The sequence below is a fragment of the Lissotriton vulgaris genome, chromosome 5, assembly GCF_964263255.1.
Source record: "Lissotriton vulgaris chromosome 5, aLisVul1.2, whole genome shotgun sequence".
NCBI classification, from domain to species: Eukaryota; Metazoa; Chordata; class Amphibia; order Caudata; family Salamandridae; genus Lissotriton; species Lissotriton vulgaris.
Genome location: NC_141693.1, coordinates 1,953,512,101 through 1,953,531,005, shown reverse-complemented (window position 1 = coordinate 1,953,531,005; position 18,905 = coordinate 1,953,512,101). Strand labels below are relative to the sequence as shown.

The following is an 18,905-nucleotide window of genomic DNA, read 5'->3' as shown; positions in this document are numbered from 1 at the left end:
AGGTATGCTGCCATAGCAGACAGGTGAATGCGGATGGAAGAGTACGCCAGATTGCATTGATACAGGTGGAAAAGGTAACAAATGATGTTTTGAATGGAAGCATCCAGCGGGTCAATATTGTGGTTAGCACAGTAGATGACAAACCTCTTCCATTTAGCCGCATAACAAGCTCTAGTAGTGGGCTTCCTTGCCTCCCGAATGATGTTCATGCAATCGGGAGGAAGATTGAGGTAGCCAAACTCTAGGACTTCAGGAGCCAGATCGCCAGGTTGAGCTGCTGCGGATCTGGGTGCTGAATGTCGCCATGGCTCTGCGTCAGAAGGCTGGGAGTGAGATGAAGCCTTTGATGCGGCACCACGGACAGTTCTAGAAACGTGGTGTACCATGGTTGGCGAGCCCACGTCGGAGCAACCAAGATGAGAGTCATCGAGTGCTGCCTGAGTTTGCGTGCCACCAGCGGTATCAGAGGTGCTGGGGGAAAAGCGTACGCAAATCTGCCTGACCAGTTCATCCGCATCGCATTGCCCTGCGATTGCGGGTGTGGGAACCTGGCGGCGAAGCTTTGGCATTTTGCGTTCTCCTTTGTGGCGAACAGGTCTATCTCTGGATGACCCCACCTTTGGAAGTACGGTTGGAGTACTGATGGATGTATCTCCCACTCGTGCATCTGATGGCTGTGCCTGCTGAGCAGGTCCACCATTTGATTGTCCTTGCCCGGGAGATGCTCTGCCATGAGGAAGATGTTCCTCTGAATGGCCCACTTCCACATGCTCTGAGCCAGATGAGACAGCTGTGGAGAGTGTGTGCCTCCCTGCTTCTGAATGTAGTACATGGCCGTCATGTTGTCCGTCCGGATCAACACGACTTTGTTGCACAGATGTACTTTGAACGCCTTTAAGGCCATGAAGATTGCCATCAGTTCCAACACATTGATGTGCATCTTCCTCTGCTGTAGTGTCCATAGTCCCTGCACAGTGTAATGGAGTACATGCGCTCCCCATCCCTGGAGAGAGGCGTCCGTCGTCAGGATAATCTGTGGGACAGGCTCTTGGAATGGTCGGCCTTTGCAAAGGTTTTGTGGATTCCACCAATGCAGAGAGTTGTATGCCCGACCGCTCACCAACACTAGGTCTGTCAGTTGCCCATGAGCCTGAGTCCACTGACGTGCTAGGCACTCCTGAAGCGGACGCATATGTAGTCTCGCGTGCGGGACAATGGAGATGCAGGAGGCCATCATGCCTATCAACTGCATGAACACTTTCGCTGGAAGCGAGTGTTGGGGTCTGAATCGTTGGATCAGCGCCTGGATACTGGCGATTCTCACTGAATTTGGCTGCGCAGTGGCTGCCAGAGTGTTGATTGTCGCACCCAGATACTGTCGCACGTGGGCGGGCTGGAGATGGGACTTTGGGTAGTTCAGAGAGAATCCCAGATCGTGCAGGAGATGAATGGTGCGTGACACATGGTCGACGCACTGTCGTTCTGTCCTTGCCTGAATGAGCCAGTCGTCCAGGTAGGGATAGACGTGGACGTGCTGGCGACGGAGATGCGCCGCCACAGTCGATAGGCACTTTGTAAATACCCTTGGTGCCGTGGTGACCCCGAACGGCAGGACCCTGAACTGGTAATGCTGGTCTAAGATCGTGAATCTGAGATACTTCCTGTGGGAAGGATGCAGGGGGAGATGAAAATAGGCATCTTTCAGATCTAGCATAGCCAGGAAATCCCCCTGCTGAAGCAGGGGAAGCACCTGCTGCAACGTGAGCATATGGAAGTGCTCCGAGAGGATGTACCAGTTTAGGGGCCTGAGGTCCAGGATTGGCCTGAGGGACCCGTCCTTTTTGGGAATCAGAAAATACAGGGAGCAAACCCCTGTTCCCCGCTCTTCCAATGGAACGAGCTCTATCGCCCCTTTTTGCAGCATGACTAGAACTTCTTGCTGCAAAAAGGTCAAATGCTCGCCTGACATAGGACGGCTTCTTGGGGGCATGTCCGGTGGAATGGAAGTAAGCTCTAGACAGTACCCGTACTGGATAAGAGACCTCACCCACCTGTCCGTGGTGATGGTCTTCCACGCCGGCAGGAACTGCTGGAGTCTCCCCCCGACCGGTGTTGTATGGTCGGGGGGCAGTGACAAGACGTCACTGTTTGTTGGTGGTGGTGGACCTGGAGCTATTGTTTCCACGTCCCCTGCCCTTGACATTATTGCCTCTGTAACCACCTCTACCCTTGTTGTTGTACGAGGTTTGGGTGTTACTCTTGTAATATTGTGTGGACTGGGATGCCTGCCCCCTTGAGGTGCCTCTGGAGTTTGAGCGGCGAAAGGAACCACTCCGAAACTGCTGACTTTGTAAAGCCCCCATTGATTTGGCAGTTTCCGTATCTTTTTTCATTTTCTCCAGGGTGGCATCCACCTCAGGTCCAAACAGGTGGTCAGGATTCACTGTTTGATTCAGTATTGTAGTTTGGATGTCGGGTTTGAACCCTGAAATTCGAAGCCAGGCATGGCGTCTAAGCAACACACTGGTATTGATAGCCCTGGAGGCTGTTTCTGCCACATCCAGGGCACATTTGATGGATGCATTCGTAATGAGTTTTCCTTCCTGAATCAGCATCTCTCCTGCCTCTTTGTATTGGTCAGGCAAGTGTTGCAGTATGGCTTCTAAGGTGTCATAATGGGCCCTATCATAACGTGCAAGCAGGGCTTGGGTGTTAGAAATTCTCCAGATATTAGCTGCCTGTGCAGCAATCCGTTTGCCTGAGGCCTCGAAGATCTTGGACTCTTTGTCTGGGGGAGGAGCGTCACCAGTAGTTTGAGAGTTCGCCCTCTTCCGAGCGTTGGAAACAACCAAGGAGTCCAATGGCAAGTGTCCCCTGATATATGTAGGATCCGTGGGCGCTGCCTTATATTTCCTGTCGATGCGAGGGTTGACCACACGCGCCCGTGTGGGCTCCTTGAAGACCTCCGTTGCATGTTTAAGCACCCCTTTGAGCATCGGCAGCGTTTTGACTGACTTTTCAGCTACAGAGAAGGTGTCGAATAAGAAGTCCACATCCACGGGGTCCGAGTGCAGCTCGACGTCGTGGTTAGCCGCAGCTCGCTCGATCAGAGCATTAAAGGCCGCCGAGTCCTCCGTCGGGGACGTCTTGGCCGCAAAAAGTTGCGTGTCCTGACCCGATTGCGGGTCCTCCGTGTCGCCTCCGGCGGACCAAGGTTCGCGCTCCTCCTCCGGATCCGAGTACGCCGGATAGGTGTACTCGGCATCTTCTTCGTCCGCATCGCCTGCGGGGGAATGCGTCGCCGAGTGTCCCAGGGCTTGTGGGGACACAGGTTCCACCAGAGCCGAAGAGTCCGCAGAGTCCCTCTTGTTTTTGAGAGGGATTTTGAAATGTTCCAACGCCGGCTCCGTCGTGATCTTCCTCTTGAGGAGAGACAGTTTCCCGGTGTTGGCGTCGATGATTACCTCACGACGTTCCTCTTCAGCAAGCGGCTGGAGCCGAAGCTTCGACACCACCAAGGCAGCTTTCGGCGTCAATACCTCCTTCGAAGGTCCGCCCTGTTTCGAGGCGAAGGCCTTCGGCGCCGACTTGGGTGGTAGGGTGAAACGGATAGGCGTTTGCTCCTTCGCAGGCTTAGGCGTGAGCTTAGGCGTTACAGCGTCCTGAGCGGGAACCACACTGTCCTTTCGTATCCGCTGCAGGGATTCCGCCACCTTCATCGTCAAGGCCGGAGAGGGCTTGACCGGTCCGAGCGACCCCTCGTCGCCGAGAGCCTGAACGCCGGCAGTCACTTTCTTCGGGGCCGACGGCCCATGCCCATGAGCGTCGTCGCCCTGACGCTTCTTTGGAGCCTTCTTCGGGTCCACGACCCCTTTCGGAACCGACGCAGCCGCGTCGGACGATTTCGCCTTCGGCACCGACCCCGAGGGCTTCGGGTCGGCCATTTTGGCGTGGCTCTTCGAGTCGGCCATCTTGACTTTCTTGGAAGTTGACGCCTCCAGAACCTTCTTCACCAGCTCAACTTTCGCTTTCGGTTTCGCATCCGAGGGTGCGTGACCAGTTGGCTTCACTTTCGTTTTCTTCAACGTAAGTGGTGGTTCATCAATGTCCGTGACCGGGCCCGGAGGCGGGGACGTAGGACTCATAGTTAGATCTTGGGTAAGGCCCGAAGGCGATCCCTCGACCTGGGCCGTATGAAGGGGAATAACCCCCGAGTCTGGTTGGGGATGCTCCTCCTCCGAGCTATCTCCCATCGTGGCAAAAGCCTGATCGTCGTCCCCTACCTCGTCGGTGACTTCGTCAAAGTTCTCCTCACCCGCGTCGTAGGTCTCCCCCTCGGATGCGGGATTAGAGTCCGAACCTTGCACGTCGTCTTCTCCCTCGACAGATTCTTGGAAAATGTCATCTGGTGGGGGCGCCGTAGCCGATAACTTAGCCTGGAGCCTATGGGCTCGACGAATCTTCAAAGTCTTCTTGCTCCGGAATTTCAAACACGCCATGCAGGTGTCTTCGCGGTGATCCGGTGACAAGCAGGTATTGCACACAGGGTACACGTCGAGGTGTGAATATTTAGAGTTACACACCGGGCACTTCTTAAACGGAGTCCGCTCCATAGCAAGAGTGTAGTGTACGCCCGTCCGCGCCGAAAGCACGTGGAAGGGCAACAAGAGATCGGGGCTGAGAGTCAGAAAGAAACCCGTACGCAACTATACCGACGCCCAGCCTAAAGACCTTTTGGTCTCGAGTAGAAGTTGAACAACTATCGGTTCCGACAGAGGGAACCGAAACACATCCGAACCCAATGGCGGAAAAAAACAATCTGGGGATGGAGGCAATGCCCATGCGCACTGTAGTCCAGGGGAGGAGCCACCTATCTCGTGATACTTCGAAGACTCTTCCAGGACAACAATGTGCAATCATCCGGACCCAACACTAGGTGGCGATCTATGCACAGATATGAATTCAGCAGCCCACATGCCTCGAACATTACTATTCCCACTCCAGAGGGTGCAACTGTAGGGAAAGCGTTGGATAGCTTAGGGGTAAAAATTACTATTCCCACACCAGAGGGTGCAACTGTAGGAAAAGCGTTGGATAGCGTAGGGGTAAAATGTACTATTCCTACTCCAGAGGGTGCAACAGTAGGGAAAAGGTTGGATAGCGTAGAGGTAAAAATAACTATTCCTATTCGAGAGGGTGCAACAGTAGGGAAAAGGTTGGATAGCTTAGGGGTAAAAATTACTATTCACACACCAGAGGGTGCAACTGTAGGGAAAGCGTTGGATAGCGCAGTGGTAAAATGTACTATTCCTACTCCAGAGGGTGCAACAGTAGGGAAAAGGTTGGATAGCGTAGAGGTAAAAATAACTATTCCTATTCGAGAGGGTGCAACAGTAGGGAAAAGGTTTGATAGCGTAGGGGTAAAAATTACTATTCCCACTCCAGAGGGTGGAACAGTAGGGAAAGCGTTGGATAGCGTAGGGGTAAAAATTACTATTCCCACACCAGAGGGTGCAACAGTAGGGAAAGCGTTGGATAGCGTAGGAGTAAAAATTACTATTCCTACTCCAGAGGGGGCAACAGTAGGGAAAAGGTTGGATAGCGTAGGGGTTTAAATTACTATTCCCACTCCAGAGGGTGCAACAGTAGGGAAAGCGTTGGATAGCGTAGGGGTAAAAATTACTATTCCCACACCAGAAGGTGCAACCGTAGGGAAAGCGTTGGATAGCGTAGGGGTAAAAATTACTATTCCCACTCCAGAGGGTGCAATAGTAGGGAAAGCGTTGGATAGCGTAGGGGTAAACATTACTATTCCTGCTCCAGAGGGTGCAACAGTAGGAAAAAGGTTGGATAGCATGGGGGTAAACATTAATTCACACACTACTCCCCCTTTAACACACAACCCACTACACATAAATAAATCATATCATTTAATCACTTAATAATTATGATTTACCAATTAATTATTATTTAACAATAACAACAATTTAAATATATTAGCACATGAACTCTAATTAATTTATTTAAATAATTAATATTATTTAATTACTAATTAATGATTAACAATTAAAAAATATTACATATATTAGCACATTAACTCTAATTATTGTAATTAACTAATTAATATTAATTAATTACCAATTAGTTATTAATTACCATTAACAAATAATTATATTTATTTGCACATAAACTCTAATTAATGTAATTAACTAATTAATATTAATTAATTACCAATTAATTATTAATTAACAATAACAAATAAATTATATTTGCACATTAACTCTAATTAATTTAATTAACTAATTATTATTAATTATTTACCAATGTATTATTGTTTAAAAATATTTTAACATATTTATTAATTAATTAGTTATTATTAAATTACTTCCCACCCTATTCCCCTATAAACCCACAACCCGCTCTGATACTAAAACGCAAAATGTAAACAAAATTACTATTTTTCAAACATACATTTAATAACATATTTAACAAACATATAAACAACATAATAAAATACAAAACACTAAACATAATTTCGATATTATTAAATTTCGATATTAGTAACATACATACCATAAAAACGATATTCTGTCTGTCGATATTCTGGACATCGATATTCTATACCATCGAAATTAAAACATCGATATTATTGTATATCGATACATAAATTTCGATATTTTGTCTCCCTACCAATTATTGCATTGCACAAATCATCAACATTTAGAAAATACATAAAGTTGCAAGTCAGACTTTACACCCTTCTACTTTAAATCCCATCAAATTGATAGAATTTAACGTTGGATTGTGGAGAGCTGATTGAGAGTGCTTTGATATGTACCTTAAAAATTCATGTATTCCTTCACACAGTGTGCAGCAGAATACAAAACCAGAATATTGATGGCACAGAATATTCAGGATAGGATATCTAAAATATCGACAGGTAAGGAAGTATATATTTCCTGTACCTTACTCCAAATATATGTACTTACACGGTATATACATCTTCAATATATGCAGGTGTGGAGTTGGGAATAGTAACTCTATGCTTCCTATATATGCACTTACCTTTCAATATTCTGTCCTTACTATTCTTGTACTGAAATATTCTGGGGTCAATATTTAGTAAGACAACCAGTTTTTGAGGGATAATGCACCTATAAAACAACAGCCTTAATGTGTGGCCATTTCTGAGTGTCATTCCTCCTAACAATATACTTCTGGCTATGGTCCTGACTGCGCATACTGCTCAAGCTTCTAAACTCAGCGCCACTGTACTGCCACCCTCCAGGGCCCACAGGACTTTTTACTGTCCTCCAGCACTTTCACAGCACCTAACCTTCAAGCTTCAAAACCCATCACTGTCTTACCACCACCCTCCGGGGCCCACAGAACTCAGCACTGTCATCCAGCACTCACACAGAGCCTACCTCTTAACCTTAAAACTCATTGCTGCCTTACCCCCACCTTGCTGGAGTTACAAGACTTACCACTGTCCTCCGGCACTCACACAGCGCCTACCTCTCTAGCTTCACAACCATTCACTGCCTTACTGCCACCCTCCTTGGCCCACAGGACTCACCACTGCAAGTTCACCTGCGGCACCTCAGACGCCAACACCACTACCTACAAACAAATGACTCATGCCCCCACCATCACCATCAACCCAGACCAACTGTGTGACATGCTCCTCAACATCCGATCCCTCTGGAAATACTCCACCGAAATCTGGGACCTCCTCAACAGCAGCAGTCACAACCTTCTCTTTCTGACTGAAGCAGTGTTCAACCCAGCCTCCAAACCGGACATCACCCTATCCATCCTGCCTGCCTAAAAAAACATGCACCAGGTCCGAACCCACAAACCAGGCAAAGGACTAGCGATCATTTACAAAAACACAATTGACTTCGCCACCTCCACAGACTCAGCCACCAACCTCCTGCAACACTTCCACTTCAAAATACTAATGGACTACACTATGACGGAAACCCTCGCCTACCATCCCCGGGGACCCTGAGCAGAATTCTGTAACTACATCACAGACTTCATCGCTGCACTCTCCATCAGATCAACCAACTACATCCTCCTCGGGGACCTTAATTTCCACCTGAAAGACACCACAGACCCAAACTCCATGGCCCTACTCAAAAGCCTCGGTAACCTCAGACTCACCCAGCTCATCCAAGAACCAACCTATACAGCAGGCCACACCCTCAACCATATTTTCTTCTCCAACAACAGGATCACCAACAGTCATATGACCACGCTCACATGGTCCGACCACTACATCATACATTTCAAGATACCCGCCCACCAAGCTACACCACCAAAAAAAACTAAGCATCATGAAGACACTGGGGCAAAATATCAGAAGAAAACAACCAATACCATATAAAGGAACCCCCACCCCCCCTACCAACCTCACCGGGAACCTCCATGTTGACACCAAGCTCTTCAAACATGGCTCACAATGTGCCAACTGCACTGCTCCCACCAGAAATAAAATCTCCAAAAACAACAAATGACCCAGCTAGTACATAAACGACCTCAGGAAGTCCAAGCACCACTGCAAACAACTTGAGAGAAAATAGAGACTTGACAAAAACACCACCGCAAGCTCTACATACAAATCCGCTTTCAACCTCTACCACCAACAAAAATGAGATGCAAAGAAAAAGGCCCTAACTCTCAGACTCAAAGCGAGCCCCAACAACCTCAAAGAACTCTTCATGATTTTCAAAGAGTCCTCCAACCCTGCAGCTGCCAACAACAACATAATTCCATCCTAAGCACTCTGCAACGACCTCTTAAACTTCTTCGAACAGAAGATTGCCAAGATTTACAACACATTCGACCCACAGCATACTGATACAAACACCCAGCAGGACACCTCCCTCATCGCCAAACAGCAGCTAAGCAATGATAGGCCCCTCTCAAATGAAGACATGACCGCCCTGATGAATAGAATCCACTCAGGAGCCCCCTGAGACTCATGCCCCTACTTTATATACAAACTTGGAAGAACCATCCTCTCCCCGCACTTACCACTATCATCAACACCTCTATAACCACTGCCACATTCCAATCTTGATGGAAAAATGCAGAAGTCAATGCCCTATTGAAGAAACTAACAGCAGACCCCAACACTCTCAGTAGCTACAGACCCATCCCGCTCCTGCCTTAGCAGCGTAAAGTAATGGAAAAAGCCACCCATACCCACCTCACTCACCATCAAAATTCATTGCTGCATCACCGCCACCCTCCTGGGCCCACGAGATTCACCTCTGTCCTCCAGCACTCACATGGTGCCTAGCCACCAAGCTTCAAAATCCATCACGGCGTCACTACCACCCTCTTGGAGCCACAGAACTCACCACTGTCCTTCTGCACTCATTCAGCACCTATCCCCAAGCTTTAAAACCCATCTCTGCCTTGCCGTCACCCTCCTGGACTCACAGGACTCAGCACTGCCATTCGGTGCTCTCACGTCATCCATTCCGCTAGCTTCAAAACCCTTAGCTGCCTTGCTGCCATCCTCCTGAGTCCACAGGACGCACCACTGTCCAACAGCATTCACACAGTGCCTATCCCTCTAGCTTCAAAACCCATTGCTGCATCAATGCCACCCACCTGGAGCCACAGGACTCAATGTTCTCCAGAACTCACATGGAGCCTCCCATTCAAATATAAAAACCCTTTGCTGCCTTACTGCCATCCTTCTGGACCCATAAGACTCCCTGCCATGCTGCAGCACTCATACAGCACCTATCAGTCAAGCTTCAAAACCCATTGCTCCCTTACTGCCACTCTCCTGGACTAACCACTTTTTTTCCACCACTCACACAGGGCCTACCCATCTAGCTTCAAGACCCCTGGATCCCTTACTGCCATCTTCCTGGAGCCCCAGGACTCACCACTGTCCTCCAGCACTCACACACCATCTACCCCCTCAAGCTTGAAAGCCCATCGCTGCCTTACCGGACGCTTCCTGGAGCCACAGGACTCACCAGTCTTCCCAGTGTTGATGCCCCAATCACATCCTTTCTTCTCACCCGGATCACCTTTTGCAATCACTTTTCAATAATCACCCTTTGCTCCTCCAGTCCCTGGGTAGACGGTGCCATGGTCACCGACTCTGGCTGCTCTCATCCCTGCACCTTGCACCGCTGGGTTAGGCCATATAGGCCAATTGACAATGACCGAATGGCCCCAACCACAAACCAGTCCCTGGGCTAGGTTTTTTCCCATCCAGTATTTTTGGGACGGTGGCTCACCTGCCTGGGCTGCGCCACCTCAAACACAGGATCTTGGTTTCATTGGGCCAGACCTCGGTGTACTCTTGGGGCCCACCTGGGTATGGGGTTATTGTTTGGAGGCAGAGGGCTAAAATACAGTGACAGTTTCCCCTGCTCCAAGTAATGCTACCATCAGGCAGGAATATCTATGTAGACAAGGACACTGCCTTGTGGGACGGGTGGGCATGTGGTCTCCAGTGAGAGAGAGACTCAGAAAACTGAGGAAAAATTGACCTCCAAAAATTGGAGTGTGCATGAGGGATGGTTATCAAGCCGATGTAAAATCATGAAATGTGACTTATCAAACCGAACTTAGGAGCACTCTCATTTAATAGGTTCATAATTGTACATTGATATTGCTGCTATGGGCATGAAGATGAGTATGAAGCGTAAATGTAATCAAATGTAGATGTCAATCAACATTTAGACTACGTATAGGCCTTGATGAAGCAAAATGGATATCGCAAAACACTTCCTGCCCCCATTTTTCAAGCACAAAATAAAATTGAGATACATCGATCAACTGTTTTCTCAATGAAGAATCAAGATGCTCAAATTTAGGTCTGGTGTCCAGAGACTTACTGGACAATAGTTTCCTCGGTTAACATTTAGCATTCTTTTACAACTTTTCTGAAGACTTCAGACCCAGTCTGCGTGAGAAACCAGGCACCAACTCTGTGAGGACTGAGGGCCGGTCCAAGTGGAGCGTATTCGGTACATTTGAAGCAAAAAAGCGCAGCTCTAGGACAAATGCATTCCATTGCGGTCAGTGGCCGGTCCTTGTATATGAAGGCATGATGTGTGTGTGCCGCCTACGTGTTGTGTATGTGCGCACGCGCACGTCTGTCTCGCAATACTCACGAATGCCGGAGGACACTGAGGCGGTGGCGGTGGCACACATCTGCCCAAAGGAGCAGGTCTCGGTGGAGGGTAGGATGCAGAGGCCGTACGGGCAATTGTAACATGTCAACGCCTTCCCTGCAAGAGAAAGAAGAGATGTGTGAGGCAGGGAAGTAAAAGACAAGTTGGTGGCAGGTATAGCATATCGATGCAACGCCCACTAGGACCCTGAAGGTCCTGGGCGGACTCTGAGACAGGAACTATGTAAGATATGGGGAGGTGTAAAGGTGTGGTCAGAGCGTAATTGAATATAAGTCAATAAAGATATGCTCAAATGCAGCTCCTGTGTGTGGTGTAATCTATACTGCATGCTCCAGGGCTGGGGAAGACGCTACATCTGGCAACGAGTAGGGGACACGTGCCTGTGAGAAAACAAGACTGCTCTTGCTGAGGGTTTGCAATTGTACGGCAAGCTGCTCGCGCGTGCCGCATGTGCCAGAATCAATACAAAGCAGTCTGTGACCGGCACATGTCGGATGGGATGACATCCTTCAAATAAAACTTCTGTGCTCCAGCTGACATCACATGGTAATTACCATTGCTGCTTCATGGCTTTGCAAATCCCAAGAAGATGAGAAAGTACAGCTTCACATCAACAAAGATATTCATCCTGTTGCCCAGTGGCACCGAGGTGTCCCTTGTTATTTGCAAGAAGCTGTAGAGAAAGAGTTTACAATACTTCTGAAGCATGACATCATTGAACGGCCCACAGGCCACATCCCATGAGGGGGGGGGGGGGAGAGAGAGAGAGAGAGAGACCGAGAGAGACAGAGAGGGAGAGACAGGGACATCCTGGTCCTCATATAGTGGAATTGATCATGCAACTGAACGGAGCTAAAGTTTTTTCCTGCCTTGACCTAAACAAAGGGTATCACCAGCTTTAGTTAGAAGAGAACTGCAGATATATTATCACTTTTCCACTAACATTGGTTTATTCAGGTACAGGAGACTGAGCTTTGGAGATTCTTCAGCTGCTGAGATATCTCAAGATATTATCTACAGAGTAATTTAACCTGTTTCACATGCTGTCAATTACAGTGACAAATGCAAAAAGAACAATTGATGGACAGAATGTTGAACAATGTCAAACATTCACCCCAGTACAGAGATCTGGGACTAAATCCATTGTTTTTTTGCTCCCCATGCCAATCCAGTTTGAACCCAGCCATGTGCAAATCAGTCTTGACACTGCTCCCCATGGAAACAGTCCAGCCCAAACTAAGAACACAAAAAACTGGACAGTGGTTCAAAATTTTGCCAGGCACCAAACAGCAGAAATATTTAACCAATATCTTATCACGTAGCTCAATCCTGTGCGCAAAACCTTTAACAGCACTCTCTGCCCAAGAGCGCCACCCTTACCACAGGGTCAAATGAATTCTCCAAACCATATATTAAAGTTGCACCACCTCAGAATGCGTATATTTATTAAGCACAATTATATACAGTCCATCCAATGAACACAATTCCTTCTTTCTGGATTTGTTTATCCTTCTTTCTATTATTTGATGAATCACAGCCAACGCATTTCGTTCTGGAAACAGACCTTCTTCAGGGCTGGAAAATTAAACTATATACAAAACAACATGTAAAATCAACATACAAAGACTTACAATACCACATGAATATAGATACAAATACAAGGATTACAATTCACATAACACTTAAAACATTTTCCAAATGTCATTCTTTAAAATGTGCAATCCGCATCCATAGGCAAACCAAGGGAAAACATGAAATAACTATGCTAGTGTTATAACTAAATATGCAAATAGACATTGATTAAACAAAACCACTTTAAACATATACAAAAAACATTAAGACACATGCAAATTGAATGTGTACATCCTATTTGACTTTCTGATAGAAGATATTTATTATTATGTTTCTTATATAGCACCTGAATCGACCCCCGAAGGGGTATCTCCGCGCTTGCCTTGGGAACCCGTCCTGGCTTTTCCCTGTGAGATAGCCCCTACAGGGCATCCTCAAGGTGAAAGCCAGGCATCCCACCGCAGGGGGGTGTTGTGGAGATTAAGCAAGCTTAATGCCCAGAGTTGCAGAGTGTGAACCCATGATTAGGTCAGGCACCGAAGCGAGAATTATCGAGTCCATGGACATTTGAGCTCAAGACCCTGCCGCGTCGGGAATCGAACGCTGGTCCCGGGTCTGACCTCTGCTTCAGGGTCTGCCTGCTCTAACCAGTGAGCCACACTTCTCCACTCCACACTTCACCAAACAATACCCAACCAATTGTGGGAAAAGACAATTGGTAATAGAGATTCTTCACACAGCAAGGGAAATTTCTTAAGCTATAAACCGTTATAATCATGCTTAAGAGAAACAACCAGATACACACAATCTAATCTCTTGCATATACCTTATGAGTACCATGGTCCAATATCAGCCAAACCACGAAAAGCAATCTATTCTTAGCATGATAGGTGGAAATAATTTTATGAGGGAAAAAAGGGATAAGATAGTAAATAAATTAATAAAACATACCATACAATGTTCGCAATTGCAAACACCGTTGTGTACATTATTTTGATTTTATCCTCAAAAACAAAACGAGAGGGGGCATAACAGTGATGACGAAATGCACTATTTTCTATAAAATTGCATATAGTATATAGACCGAAAATGCTTTGGTGTCTGATGTTTTCTTTGAGAGAAAAAAAAATGTCTATATGGGTACCATATTGATATTTCCCCCCTCTTTTCTTATTGTGTTTTTACATCTTCTTGGGTTTATGTAAATGAACTTACTGACACTGTTGCCAGTCTTCTGAAAAGAAGAAGAAAGGGAGAAAAAAGTTTTGGCGTTTATTAAAAGAAAATAATTTATAGACGGCAGATAGGGGTTATTAGAATGTCATGGCATCCATATACATTTTCTACATACTGATGTATGTGGATATTTTAGATATTTAGATTTGGTGCATTTAATAGTATGGCTGCGCTTGCCCCATAAGATTGGGGGTATTGAGCCCCTGTTTCAATATAACTTTATTGAACTATGTTTGAATCTTCTGTTACCCATGTACAAAAGAATATGTGGTCATTTGTTTTTGACGCAGGCTAATTTCTGAAAATGACTTTATCGAATAGTGTCTGAATCTACCTTGGACCACTTACTGAGAGTATGTTGTTAATCGTTGTTATACTGCGATTCACTATACCAATTGTTCCCGGTTTTTTTTATAGTATTTATTGACCTAGGCGTGTAACAGGCACGCATGCCCCCCGCTTTCCTTCCGTTTCTTTTCTTTTTTCCTTTTTGGATTGGGAATGCAGCCCTTTGCTGTCCGTCGCCTTGCAGTGGGTGCATTATGCAATTTTTATATTATGCAAATAGGATAGTTTTTTGTAGAAATGATACGTAGTGAGTACATTGTGATCTTTATACGATGATTTGAGGATTATGAGGAGAGAAGGGAAACATAATTGATTCCAACCAATTGGTTCGGTTCGTGTTTGTTAATATTTAAAATTTTCGAATATACCTTTATCAAGAGCAAAAAACTATTTTATTTTTTAGGACAGTAGGGTTTTTGTAATTTTTCAGCACTTCGGGCGATGTCTGCTTAGCCCTGTGGGAGTTTGTGGTATTTAAAGTCTACCTTGCAATACACTCCTGTAGTCCTGTCGCAACTAAAAGGTGGCGGGTTCTTTTGTTGCCGGGAACTTAGGATCGATACGGGAGAGCTGTCGGTGGTTTCGGGTCACTTGGGACGCCGATGCTCGCTGGAAATGGAGGCTTGCCCACCCTCACAGTAGGCTGCTGATTTGGCGGGTACTCTTGAAAAACACAGTCGTCGATGTTGGACATAGGGGCCCCCGTTTGAGGTACGCAATGGCATATACTTGGAGGCTTGTTGCTAGAACTTCAAGATACGAAAGTGTTGTGCAGTGGAGCTCGGGTTTGCTTGCATTATCGCAAACCAAGCTCGTTTCGGACAGTCAAAGTATAATCCGATTGGGGAGAGTGTTTTAATTTGCATTGCCCGTTTAAAATATAACGTTTTGCACACATTTCGCCTGGATTTATATTCATGATGTGCAGTAGAGCACGGGGTTGCATATATTATCGCAAACAAAACTGGTTTTGTATTTATAAATACGCGTCCACAAATGTGATCGGCGAGATGCATATTTAGTTTAGAACTGTCCTGAATAGTAGCATTTGTGTTTTCAAACTTCAGTAACACAATTATGATATGTTTGTTCTTTTAACAGGCAGTATATATGCCGGTTCCGAAATAGAATAGAGGTCATCTCTGGATTATCAAACCAGATTCCGCACTTGTGGAGGGATAGTTTGTTGATATTGGTGAAGAAATTTTGAATAAAACAGGACTGAATCTGTAAGGTAGGCATTATTATAGCCGCTTTTTTAATAAATATTAGACTTGGAGATGTTTTATTAAAAGGGTAATGACAATAGCTTTTGGTTTGTTGTTATTTTGTGTAAAACATATAAATACAAAACAAAGGGGACCGGACGAAATATCACAATCGTTTTGTTTTTGAGGATAAAATCAAAATAATCTTCACAACCGTGTTTGCATTTGCGAACATTGTATGGTATGTTTTATTAATTTATTTACTATCTTATCCCTGTTTTCCCTCATAAAATTATTTCCACCTATCATGCTAAGAATAGATTGCTATTCGTGGTTTGGCTGATATTGGACCATGGTACTCATTAGGAATAGGCAAGAGAACCTCAGGTCATTCACGAGGACCCACGTGAGAAATGTTTAGAACTTGCCTCCTTTTTTAAAACCAAAATTGACAACATCCTGGCATCCCTCCCCCGGTTAGCAGAGGAGATCCCCTCGGGTGGTAACCCAGAGCCTCAGCCCAGGGTGCGATCAGTGGAGCTGGCTTCCCTTGGTCCTGTCACCGTGGAAGAAGTTCTCACGGTCCTGACGACCATGAAAAGTGGTTCTCCGAAAGACCCTGCACCTATGAAGTATTTGAAGCAGGTAGCCTCCACCATCGGCGGCCCAGTGACGGACCTCATAAATCTGTCCCTCACCCAAGGAGTGGTGCCCCCCAGTTGGAAAGGAGCGGTGGTTAAGGCTCTCCTGAAGAAGCCTAACCTGGACCCCGCCGACCTCGCCAACTTTAGGCCGATTTCCCTGCTCCCCGGCATCAGTAAGGTGGCGGAGAAGCTGGCGAATAGGTGCCTTTCGGACTTCCTGGAGTCCAATTCTCTTCTGGGCGACTCCCAAACGGGCTTCCGCCCTGGTCAGGGGACCGATACTGCCTTGCTGGCAGTCGTGGAGAATGCCAGGAGCATTTTGGATTCAGGGGGATCGGTGGCAGTGATCCTCCTGGACCTCAGTGCGGCATTCGACACCGTAGACCATCAGGTGCTTCTCCAACGGCTGTCGGGGGTGGGGGTCTCCGGGACGGCACTTGAGTGGTTTGCTTCCTTTTTGGAAGGCCGGACGTTTGAGGTGTGGGAAGGCCACGAGAAGTCATCTTCGGTACCTCTCCAGTGTGGTGTGCCACAGGGCTCATCGTTGAGCCCTACCTTATTCAACGTTTACATGGCCCCTCTGGAGAGTGTGGTACTGCCTCTGGGTATCAAGATCATCAGCTATGCTGATGATACTCAGTTGGTGGTCGGGCTTTCCCAGTCGGCTTACCATCCCGACCGGCTGCACACGTGTTTAGATAAGATCTTCATGTGGATGTGTAGCTCAGCACTCAAGCTTAACGGCTCCAAAACGGAACTGATGCTGCTGGGGAACTCCCTTCCCTGCTTATCACCAAGCAGTTGGCCCAGCTGCCTAGGAGCCGCACCCACCCCCAAGCAGGAGATCAAGAGCTTGGGGGTGTGGCTGGAGCAGGACCTTTCTTTTAAGACACACGCTAAAAAAACCGCAGGCGTGTGTTTCGGCCTGCTCCGATGGGCCCGGAAGATTTTACCTCTCTTCCCAGTGGCTTCTAGGAGGCTACTCATTCAGGGGCTTATCATCTCGCGGCTAGATTTCAGCAACGCATTGTTTATGGGTGCTCCAGAATCCACTCTAAACAAACTGCAGCTAGTGCAGAATGCGGCCGCCAGGCTCTTGACGGACCTTCCTAGGCGTCAGTCGGCTTGCCCTGCGTTGAAGGCGCTGCACTGGCTCCCTGTCAGAGAGAGGGTGAAATTTAAGGCACTCTGTATGGCCTACAAAATCCTGCAGGGGAAAGGCCCACCTATCCTTCGGGATATGGTTCAACCTTATAAGGCCTCCCGCTCTCTCCGCTCTGACCATCAACACCTGCTGCAGGTCATGAGGGTAAGGAAGGCAAGAACCGGTGGCAGAAGATTCTCTATAAACGTGGCCACCCTGTGGAACTCTCTCCCTCTGTATCTGCGCTCGGAAACGAGCTTTTTACGTTTCCGCAAACTTTTAAAAACTCACCTGTTCCCTACCTAAAATTCTGTGCCTAGTGTTGTGGCGTTTCGTCTCTGGATGAACGCGGGGATGCCCAAGGGTAACCAGGCGCTATATAAAACTCTTTAATAATAATAATAATAATAGATTGTGTGTATCTGGTTGTTTGTCTTACGCATGATTATAACGGTTTATAGCTTAAAAAAATTCCCTTGCTGTGTGAAGAATCTCTATTACCAATTGTCTTTTCCCACAATTGGTTGGGTATTGTTTGGTCAAATATCTTCTATCAAAGTCGAATAGGATGTACACATTCAATTTGCATGTGTCTTAATGTTTTTTGTATATGTTTAAAGTGGTTTTGTTTAATCAATGTCTATTTGCATATTTAGTTATAACACTAGCATAGTTATTTCATGTTTTCCCTTGGTTTGCCTATGGATGCGGATTGCACATTTTAAAGAATGACATTTGGAAAATGTTTTAAGTGTTATGTGAATTGTAATCCTTGTATTTGTATCTATATTCATGTCGTATTGTAAGTCTTTGTATGTTGATTTTACATGTTGTTTTGTATATGGTTTAATTTTCCAGCCCTGAAGAAGTTCTGTCCAGAACGAAGCGCGTTGGCTGTGATTCATCAAATAATTAAAAGAAGAATAAAAAATCCAGAAAAAAGGATTTGTGTTCATTGGATGGACTGTATATAATTTCGCTTAAAAAATATACACATTCTGAGATGGTGCAACTTTAATATATAGTTTGAAGAGTCCAGCCCGAACTGCCAGGCCAGGTCCTTCCGGCACAGTGAACAAGCATCCTGGGACACGTTTCGGGGTTTCACTCCTCATCATCCAGGCTAGTTTAACACCAGTGGCATACAGAGCACGGGACCCACGTCTCGGCATACCCATCCCACTTGAGTTGACAAATGCAAAACAAACAATGGATGGACAGAATGTTGAACAATGTCAAACATTCACCCAAGTACAGAGATCTGGGCCTGAATCCATGGTTTTTTTTGCTTCCCATGCCGGTCCAGTTTGAACCCAGCCATATGTAAATCAGTCTTGAACCCGCTTCCAATGGGAACAGTCCAGCCCGAACTGCCATGCCAGGTCATCCATGGACTGGAAAAAAGCCTCCTGGAACCGGTTTCGGGGTTTCACCTCTCATCAGCCAGTCTAGCTTGACTACAGTGGCATGGAGAGCACGGGACCCACGTTTGGGCATACTCGTCCCACTTGGGTTGACAAATGCAAAAAGAACAATGACCTACAGAATGTTAAACAATGTCAAACATTCCCCCCAATAC

At 46.5% G+C, this 18,905-nt stretch overlaps 1 long non-coding RNA gene across 2 annotated transcripts in view; it reads right to left on the bottom strand.

The window, feature by feature from the left end:
- LOC147717850 (uncharacterized) overlaps positions 1 to 18,905 on the bottom strand; it is a 207,765-nt gene that overhangs the window by 34,727 nt on the left and 154,133 nt on the right. For both annotated transcript variants that reach the window (XR_015296102.1, XR_015296103.1), the window contains exon 2: positions 11,154 to 11,270. This is a non-coding gene — a long non-coding RNA (uncharacterized LOC147717850). The remainder of the gene's footprint in view (positions 1 to 11,153; positions 11,271 to 18,905) is intronic.